Genomic DNA, 11,216 nt, shown 5'->3' with positions numbered 1-11,216 from the left:
GGGTTCGTTTGGTCTTTTATACACTAATTGAGTTTCCTAGGCATTTAATGCCCATAATTCAAATCTGAACTTCAAATACATGCTCCAGTTCACCAAAATGGCTAGAAAATTTATACATGTGTCCTTGGGTGCATGTTTAGGTCCCATGCCAGGAATGGGAACGAATTACAACCATACCCGCGTCCTGGATCGTCCTCAAACATTTGGAATCTTGGTTTTTAAATCCCTGTAAATCCTAAACTCACCAGAAAGTCATCAAAGGTGGCATGGTGTCACGTCATGGCACATATATGTCGTGGTAAAAACATTGTCCAATTTGGGCCAAGCTTTATTACAAACCTCTTATAAAAATCGGAGCTTCTCAAAGAAGGCTCGTGGTTCCGATAGGGAAACGTGTTTCCCTTGTGGGCGAAACGTAATCACTGCCTCTTTTCGCCTTGTATTTTCTTCCACGGGCAACATGGAACGACATGATATCCGTGATGAAATTTAAACTCATTCAGGGTTCGTTTGGCCTTTTTATACACTAATTGAGTTTCCTAGGCATTTAATGTCCATAATTCAAATCTGAACTACAAATACATGTTCCAGTTCACCAAAATGGATAGAAAAATTATACATGTGTCATTGGGTGCATGTTTAGGTCCCATGCCAGGAATGGGAACGAATTACAACCGTATCGGTGTCCTGGCTCGTCCTCGAACATTTTGAATCTCGGTTTTTAAGTCCCCATAAATCCAAAACTCACCAGAAAGTCATCAAAGGTGGCATGGTGTCACGTCATGGCACATATATGTCATGGTAAAAACATTGCCAATTTAGGCCAAGCTTTATTACAAACCTCTTACAAACCGGAGCCTGTCGCAAGAACCCTCGTGGTTTCGATAGGGAAATGTGTCCCCCTGTGGGCCAAACGATAACCACTCCCTCTTCTAGCCTCGTATTTTCTTCTACACGCGACACGGAACAACAGGAGATTTGCGCTGAACTTTGAAATTATTCAAGGTTCGTTTGACCTTTTTTATTCATTAATTGAGTTTTCTAAGCATTTAATGTCCATAATTCAAATCCGAACAACAAATACATGCTCCAGTGCACCAAAATGGCTAGAAAAAACGTACATGTTTCCTTGGGGTGCATGTTTAGGTCCCATGGAACGAATGGGAACGAATTCAACCGTCTCGCCGTCCTGGCTTGGCCACAAACATTGTGAATGCCGGTTTTTAAATCTCTGTAAATCCAAAACTCACCAGGAAATCCTGAAACTTGGCATGGTGTCAGTACATGGTACATAGAATTGTCCAATTTGGGTGAAGCTATATTACAAGCCTCTTACAAACCGGAGCCTGTTGCAACCCTCGTGGTTCCAGTAGGGAAACATGCCCCTCATGTGGGGGAAACGATAATCGCTGCCTCTTCTCGCCTTGAACTTTGTTTTCTACAGGCAACATAGAATAACAGGAGTGTCGGGCTGAAATTTGAAACTATTCAGGGTTCGTTTGGGCATTGTATATATATTACTAATTACTAAGTTTTCTACGCATTTAATGTAGACCATAATTCAAATTTGAACTACAAGCACATGCTGCAGTGAAGCAAAATGGGTGGGAAATCGTACATGTGTCATTGGGTGCATGTTTAGGTCTCATTTAAGGAATGGGAATGAATTACAAACTTATCGTCGTCCTGAAACATTGAGAATCTCGGTTTTTAAATCCCAGTAAATCAAAAACTCACCCAAAAAACATAAACTTGGCATGGTTTCATGACATGGCACATATATGCCGTGGTAAAAAAATCGTCCAGTTTGAGAAGAGGCGCACACATTAGTAGCCAACGAAGTCCTTTTTGAAACAAAAAGCTGACACGTTAATATCGCAAATGGTTGTATTATATTAACCGTGTCGAAATTTAACCATAGTCGGTGGCCTGCGTGCAGCTGTTTGATTAGACGGGGTGAGCGCGAGAAGTCCGCTGTGCAGGCTCGACGGGACGCGTGCGAGCAGTCCGCCGCGCAGGCTCGACGGGACGCGTGCATCCGATCCACCTCGCAGTCGCAGGCTCGACGAACACGTGTGAGTAGCAAGACCGCTCATGCTCACCGGAAAGCGAGCTCTTTGACCTCCATGCACCAGCCGCCGCCCGCCTCGCTCACAACTTCTCCATTAATGGGTTAATTAAAGCACCTGGACAGAGGGTGTTTGCTTGTGATCCCATGGCAGCATTTGCTTTGTTCGTGTTTTCAACTCATATTCCGCCCTAATTTAAATTGCCCCATAGGGCAACGGATAATACGACCATAAATAAAATGGCAACGGATAATACGACGACAAATTTACAATGGCGCAGATAATAATTGTCTTACATATTCCAGATGATTTAAAATGCCACATGCGGCAAAGCCCGGAAGACAGGGGGCAAGAGAACAAGGAAATTGCAGACAACGATCTGGGTCGCTACTGTCTCTACTCGTCGATGGATCGCCGAGAGACGACATCCTCCAGCTCCTTCTTCAATTCCTCACGACTTTGCTTGAAAGCAGCCACGGATTCCTCCACCTCCTACTCGCGCTCAATCCGGAGCTTCCTCAAGTCACCCATCAGTTCCTCGGCGACCGCTGTCAGCGTCATCCCCGAGGCACTGCTCTGCTCATGCAGCATCTTCCAGCCGGCGGCCTCCTCCTCCTTCTCGGCGAGCGCCTTGAGGAGCTTCGCATTGTCACCCATGAGTTGCTCGACGAGGCCGGTCGCCGTGTCAACCGAGGCATCGCTGATCTTGAGCAGCTTCATCAAGCCATCGACCAGCTCCTGCTGCGTAGTGACACCGGCGAGAATGTCGTCGTCGCCGGCGAAGGACTTCAGGACCGCCGGATCGTCGCAATGGACGACGCCGCGAATGCGCTTGTGAGAGCCCTCGCGTGCCCGTGAGAGCTCGTTCGAGGGCTCCGCGGCGCGCCGGGACATCTCTGTTGTGGCTGCGGCTTCACGGCGGGACCTCTCTAGTGCTTCCGCGGGCTTGGTCTTTGCTGCCTGGTTATATGTCCACCCTAAAATCCTCCTACCGGTCATGGCGGAACGACTTGACAGGAAAGACCAGTTTTGTGGGTGATGAGGAGAGGAACTGTGAAGTAATTTTCGAGTGGGTAATTTTTATAGCCCGGTGCTAAGTGTGAACACATATTAGTTTGATAGGTGTGAACAGATTTGCAATTACTTCTTGTGCTGTAATCTGCAATGTGACGAGAAACAAGGTCAAAATTTATTGATGGCAGAAGGTTGACCACGTGGTTGCTCGCCGTTGAGTCTGCTGTTTGCCACGTATCACACACATCTTGTTAAGTTGAACCGTTTCTGTTGCGTTCGCTGATCGAAAACAGTTCGTCCGAGTGAACCGTATGCCCTATAACACACACACCTTGATCTGGCTAACCGTTTCTGTTGCACTCCCTAATAGCAAACAGTTCAGCGGAGCGAACTGTATGCCATATATCGCACACACATTGATCTGGCTGTCCATTTCTGTTGTTCTGCCTCATCACAAACAGTTCGAACGGGTTAACCGTGTACCCTGGATCGCACACGCAACTAAAATCTGAACCGTGTTTGATGTATCATTCATCGCAAACGTTTTGCACCTTTTTTGACGGTTTTTTACATCCTCGTTTATGATTAATGCATCACGCACAGTTTCGTCAAAGGGTCTCTGATCGTAGTGTCGCATTAGCACCATCCTGTAGTAGTGTATGAAGTTGCTTCTTTGATTGATAAGTATGATGCTACTCTCTAAAAATCTAAAAAAATTGTCATACTTAAATATTGCTACGAAAACTTTGCTCCTAATGCATATGTTACTGAATTTATTGAGAAAATGTCTACTGCTTTGGACGAGAATAATAATATGCATGAATCTATAGATAATTATGGTCCCATTTATTCATTTGAAATATCCCTTTTTGATGAACATGATGTTTTCTATGCTTATGTCCATGATGCCAATATTAATGATGCTTATGGATATGAACTTGCTATATTTCCTTATATTAAAGATGAAGCTATTGCTATTGCACCCACACTTCATAGTCCTACAATCTTTTTAGATTCTCCCAACAACACAATATCAGAGAAGTTAGCACTTATTAGGCATAATATTGATGGGTTGCATTTTACCATTACACGCGATGATTTTGTCATGCTTAATATTTATTACAATGTTCATGATTGGGGTGATAATGCTTCTTATGATCTTGAAAATTTATTTAAGCCTCATGATAAATATGTTATTGATAATAGTGTTTGCAATAATACGGAAAGTGGGTTTGGAAGGGTATCAACTTTAGGTAAAAGGAATCCCACATATTTGGAGAGTGTTCAATCTTATGATTTTTTTTATAAAAGTGGGTTCGGAGAGGTCACGACTTTAGTTGATGTTAATCCCACTATCTTTGAAGATTTTAAAACTTTTATGCATGTGGATCATGAATAGAATATTTATATGATAGCTATATTGTTGAATTTAATTATGATCCTACATTCAATTATTATGAGAGACGAAAATGTTGTTCTAAAAATCTTCATGTCGCCAAATTACCTCTCTTTGTGTTGAAATTATTAACGCTTCATTCTTCCTATTTGCATATGCTAGTTGATCTTTTATTGTAAGGGAAAATAAGCTTTGTATGAACTTGTGATGACAAAGAAATAAAAGCGACGGACTGCATAATAAAGGTTGCTCTCATAAGGGGCAATATAAATTGACATTCCTTTACATTAAGAGTTTGCACATTAAAATAATAATAATCAAAAGCGCATGACAACCTGCTTCCCTCTGCGAAGGGCCTGTCTTTTACTTTTCAGGTTTTACTTTCATGCAAGAGTCAATAGTATTCCTTCTCATTCCAACCTCAATTATTCTCTAGTTGGCAAGCATCATGTGGTGGGGAAATATCCAAGCACATATGGACATTCAAATATATTTGACCATGAATTATTATTGTGGACAATTATCTCTATGATAAATGAGTTGGGAGGCGAAACATTAAGCCCCTATATTTCCCTGTGTTCAATGGATGCTATTTGTTCTAAAAATATTCTTTGAGTATTAGCAATCATACAAGACTATATGGTAATTGACTATGTTGAGCTCTTAATTAGACTTTGCTGAAAATGAGATGCATTGTAATTGTTTGGTGACTAAGAATACATGTTGTTAAGTTTCAAGAGAATGTATTGTTTGAACCATAACATGTGAATAGATTGCTACTTGATCATGAGAAGTTTTATGATATATATATATATATGATGCTAGAAAGTGACTAGAATCATCATTGATCAAACTTGTGCACTATTCTAGCATTCACACTTCATAAACTATTTCTTTTATCATTTACCTACTCAAGGACGAGTAGGAACTAAGCTTGGGGATGCTGATACGTCTCCAACGTATCTATAAGTTATGAAGTATTTGTGCCATGTTTACAACAATTTTATATGGTTTTGATGCACTTCTATATGAATTCTATATGATTTTCATGGAGTAACATATTAACCTACTGTCCAGTGCCAGTGTTGTTTTCTACATGTTTGTGGTTGTCCAGTAAATCCATACCAAACGAAGTCCAAACGCGAGAAACTTTTTGACGATTTTTTTGGAACATAACGGACCCCCGAAGCTTTGAGGGAATACCAGAAGACCCACGAGGATGTGAAAAGGTATCTGGGCGCGCCTAGATACCTTATGGCCCCTCTTCATGTGATTCCAACGCTGGAAATTCTTATATATTCGTAAACCCCCGAAAGTTAACCTAGAACTTTGACTCCGCCGACGCAAGCCTCTGTTTCGAAGAGATCCCATTGGAGGCCTTTTTCGGCACCCTGCCAGAGGGGGAAATCATCACCGGAGGCCATCTTCATCATCCCGGCGGTCTCCATGATGAGGAGGGAGTAGTTCACCCTCGGGGCTAAGGGTATGTACCAGTAGCTATGTGTTTGATATATCTCTCGTGTTCTTGATCCGGCACGATCTTGATGTAACCATGGGCTTTGCTAATATAGTCAGATCATATGGTTTTTTCCCTCTTTCTATCTTGTTGTGATGCATTGAGTCTTTCTATTTGAGGTTTCGTTATGGTTGATTGAATATTGGATTTGAGAACACTTGATTTATGTCTTGCATGTGGATACCCATGGTGATAATGGGGTATTCTATTGAGTTACTTGATGTACATATGTTATGGTATTCAACTTGCAGATTCCCGTGGTGACATTGGGGTAATCTATGCATAGGGGTTGATACACGTTCTCGTCCTACATTCTCCGATAGAAACTTTGGAGTGATTCTTTGTCGCATGTTGAGGGATTGTTATATGATTCAATTATGTTAGCACTGTTGATAGATTGCACTAGTGAAAGTATGAACCCTAGGCCTTGTTTTCAAGCATTGCAATACCGTTTGTGCTCCATTTTATCACTTGCTACCTTGCTGTTTTTATATTTTCAGATTACAAAAACCTATATCTACTATCCATACTACACTTGTATCACCATCTCTTCGCCGAACTAGTGTACATATACAATTTAACATTGTATTTAGTGTGTTGGGGACACAAGAGATTTCTTGTATTTGATTGCAGGGTTGTTTGAGAGAGACCATCTTCATCCTACACTTGAGGGAAATTTGTTGTTGTCCTATAAAACTCTGTGTTGGAGGCCCAACACGAGTCTACAAGAATAAGTTGTGTAGTAGACATCATGCACCCAAGACTGTAAATACTCGACCCCATCAGTCGGATCATTGTTATCTTGGACCTTCTTGGTTGTGGGGGTTTGCAGTTGTTGGCGCTATGGCGGGGGCATCAACATCATCCTCAGTGACAAGCTTCAAGGCAAGGTCCATCATGCCCCATTCGCCTAGGTTTAGGATCAAATGTGTCATGACATCATAATTCCTTAGAATCTCGACTTTGCGCCCCACCACATAGTCCATGCGGAAGAGAATGACCGCTCTCGGCCTTGCCCTTGACTTTCCGGACGTCACGAGGCTAGGGAAATCAACTGAGGGGTTGTGAGGGCGCGTGAGTACAGGGGCGAGGAACGTGAGTACTTTGGCGAGTGTCTCGGGAGGGCAGTAGCTATAGGAGGCCGGTGTCTCCTCGGGCATCGTGGGAGAAGCAACGGTTGGATGCAGAGATTCAGTGCAAGTTCGGCGTGGCGTGCGAATAGGATAACATTCAATGTTGTTTGAGCGTCGAGCACTAATGTTGTGTTGTCACGTCCTGTCCCAGCAACCGTAGGCCCCATAAAGGAGGAGTCTATGGTCAAATGCCTTCGAATGTCAATATAGTTGACATGACTAGGCGCGGGTCCCACGGAGGAGGAAACATAACAAATTAGACGACAATAGATGGTGATGGCGCGTAGGAGCATGCCGCTATTTTCTTTGCAGCCGATAGTCCCATAGGCCGAATTCATGAAGTTTGAGTGGTTGGCCTCGAATATTCGAGTTCGATAGTGGCACAGACCAAATAATCCCCATAAAATAATGCATGTGAGAGACAAGCGTCACTGGGAGAAAATGAATGGGGTTGACAATGCCCTCCAATGCTCACTAAAGCTTATGGGAAGGCGACCCAAGAATAGGAGAAAGAACCCCGTACAGAAGAAGAATGGTAGAAATGTTCTCAATAAGAAAGGAGTCGCCATGCATTGCTCTTTTTATGGGAAAGCATACCCCAACTAGAAGGAAATGACAAGCCCATTTCAGCTCAAATGCAAGCCCATGTCCCAAAAGATGAAGAATTTGAGGATTCTGTAGGTATTCTTGCATTATTATTGTGAGCGGAGTAACATGATGAAAATTAATTAGCGGGACATAATGCCGAACCTAGTAAACCCTAGATTCGATCGAACAAATGATTGTGACAACATGGTCTACAACTTGGGGCATGAGGTACTTAACCTTCTTACCATTTTTATGTACTAATTCATATTGTTTTTTCTCATTTATCTTATTAATTTGAGCATATGAGAGAGGATAGTGAGCAATGTGAGACCACTGATCCAGTACTTGTGAATCAAGTTTTGTAGCCGCCACTAAAGACTCAATCCCTCAAAGCACTACAACAAACATGGGGAGGATGAGAGGAAGAGTCATGTCAAGCGGAGAGGGTGTAGGACAAGCCCTAGCTAGGAGAGTCGAAAGCAGGCTAGCAAAGCATCAAAGATGAGGCAAACGCAAGTTCATATGCTAGTAAAGGAAACAAAAGAGCAAGAACATAAAGTATCAAAACATGTCAACAACTCACAAGCATTACACATCACTGACATAAGCCATGTCTTGGGTTCCAATCCTAGGGGCCAATTTTTTTAATTCATGTTCATTTTCATTTGCAGTCAAGTGATTTCATGTTCAAGGAGAAAACCCAAAAACTTGTAGTTTGCAGTCACACTATGTCAACATGGCCCTTGTCATCCAGCATAAGAAAAATAACAGCACATAGGTCATGTTTTCATTTTCAGTTTGCAATTACACATATATTAATGACATTGCATCATAATTCAACAAATAACATGATAAGGTAACAAAGGTTTCACTTCAGTAGGCAAAAAAGATACTTCATAAGTTACAAACTATTAATATAATATTCCAACATTATTACAAAGGGCTAAAATTTCACTCTGCTTATACACAAACCTCAATCTTCATACGAGTGATCAAAAACTACACTCACACGCAACCCCTTTTCATCAATACAACCAGAGCATACCTGATTGCAAAAGAACATAAAAGAAATACTAAAATCATTTTCTTTCTTGACCTTGATTTAATATGCTTCTTTTGATTCACAATCATGACCTATCTTTCTTCCTTGATGCTAGTAATTGCAAGCTCCTTTTAAACCACACACTTCTATAGCATAAGATTATCATCAGCAACCTTACATATTGCAGTTCTTGCCCTCCCCTACCTTCATGCACCCATTTCATTTGCAATATTGGTACCCTTACATAACAATGAACAAAAGTCAAATGGCATATCAATGAATTCAATAAACCATGTTGCAAAACAACCTCAAATAGTATAATTTTGTTGTCCACCTTGCACTTTTCTAGTTTCTAGTAACCCGATAAGGGCAAATCAGACATATGTGACCAAAATGATAATCCTTCCTTGCAAACTCTATCTAGTAGGCTTGTCTATGCCCACAAATTTCCTTTCTCTGTCCAACGAACTCGGCATCATACTCAAACTGGAGCATTCCTAGTCAAAATCAGGGAGGATTTCATTCTCCTAAAATTCTTCCATTCATCAATTTGTGTCAATGGTGCTCGAGTTAATTGAGATTTACGAGGGAAAGCACTCCGTTTGCGCGGAGGGGGGGGGTACTTTTTACGACTTGTTCCAACGCTCCTATATTTCTTATTTAAGGGAAACTCCAACGCAAATCATCAAATCGCCTCTAATGTCCTGTTCAGACGGCATGGGCATTTTTTTGCCATCCAATGGGAGTCATCAAATGTCGGCGGAGAGCGGGTCACACGGTCCGACATGCGAAATCTCACAAACCGGAACCAAACGTAGGAGAGGTTTGGGTGATTCCGGACACGCCGCGGACACGTCACCTCAGTCTTGGACCCACAACAAACCCACTTTTTCCACATCATCGGAGAAATGTTTAGTTTATTTGAAATACAATGCATGTTAGGAGAAAATGGCTATCGGGCCAAATAGGACTAAAGATAAGCGTTTAATTTACTCACCACACCATTAGTTTTGAGCCCACACTCCACTGTTGTTATGGTTTCGCCACGCTAAAACTACATCACAATTGTTAGATTAGATCCTTTCAACAAGAGTCGCGGTGGTAGATTACTTGTGCTCGCTGGTAATTAACCCGTTTTCATCACATGTATAACTCGACTAGTTTGTTTGATAGCTGACTACGTCGGGACTGGGAACACTATGCTTGAACAAACCTAATAGCGCAACACAACAAGAATGGTCCCTTTCAACAAGTCTTGATAACTCGGCACGTCGACTCAGTTCACGGTGGTGGTAAAGGCAGCATTTTACACGATTTGGGTCAGGTAAGTATGCCTTGCAAGTTAGTTAAATCGAAACTACCCGCAAAAAAAAGTTAAATCGAAACTAATTAGACCGGTTTCTTTCGCAGACGAGGCATTATGAAGCTCTCACGGGGTAAAGTCACCATCTACATAGAGTAGTTTCTTTCGACAAGCCCAAATGGGCGGTAACAAGCAGCAGAAAAACGTGCCGTCGTCGCGTCGGTGGAGACTACCCACCAGTCTAGCAAAAGTCGAGGGTCATGCAGCTGCCCTTTTGTATTTTCTACTACGTAGTATTTTTTGTACACACATGAACTCGTATGGGTGTTTGCGGCGTGCCAGCAGGCATGTACTTTTGTGTGCGCGTTGCCGTGTTGCGCTTGACAAACCCAGCTCGGCGTACCCCTGGCTGCCACCTCCGCTCGACATAAAGCCGAGAGCCACCGCGTCCACAGGCCACAGCCAGCGGCGGCAACATGTGCTAGTACGTACCTCGCCACTGGTACGACGTCACAGACTCGCTTGTAGTCTAGGAGAGCCAATGCACGTTCCCAGCTAGGCTGCTAGATTTTCTCGCACGGCGACGGTGACGGCGCCGTGTGTGCACACACAAAGACAGCAGCAGAGGCAGTAATGGTCGGTCCAGTCCGCCAGGTAGGAGAGGACCGGCACATGCATATGACGCGCTGGCCCGAATCCTTAATCCGCAATCACTATCGCTGCTAGTATATTTATTTGTGCTAAAGTAAGAAGGGTGGTAGGAGTAGACCAGAGCAGAGCCAGCCGGAATGGCCACCCCACCCGAAGCGAAGCACACAGAGGCCGACATGAGTGGAGATGCGAGGAAAGTCCGTTAATCCGGATTATACTATACTAGTCTTACCGGCCGGTGGGAGGAGATCACATGGGTCTGCCGCGTCGTCGTCGCGCGTTTCCCGATGCTAATGGAACAACCGCGCGTGCCGGCCGGCAATGTGCGCGTTTCGGCGTTTGCACCGTCGTCGCCGTCCTCCCACCAAACAGCATCTCCAACGCGGACCCCTAGTTCGCGGTATTCGTCTGTATGCGGATGCGTCCGAAAGTGTCCACGAGGAGCGACACTGAAGCCGGCCGTCGAATCCATTACATCAAGCATCCGCGTACATTTCAAACGGA

This window comes from Aegilops tauschii, chromosome 7 (assembly GCF_002575655.3).
Source record: "Aegilops tauschii subsp. strangulata cultivar AL8/78 chromosome 7, Aet v6.0, whole genome shotgun sequence".
NCBI lineage: Eukaryota > Viridiplantae > Streptophyta > Magnoliopsida > Poales > Poaceae > Aegilops > Aegilops tauschii.
This window is presented reverse-complemented; position numbering follows the sequence as displayed.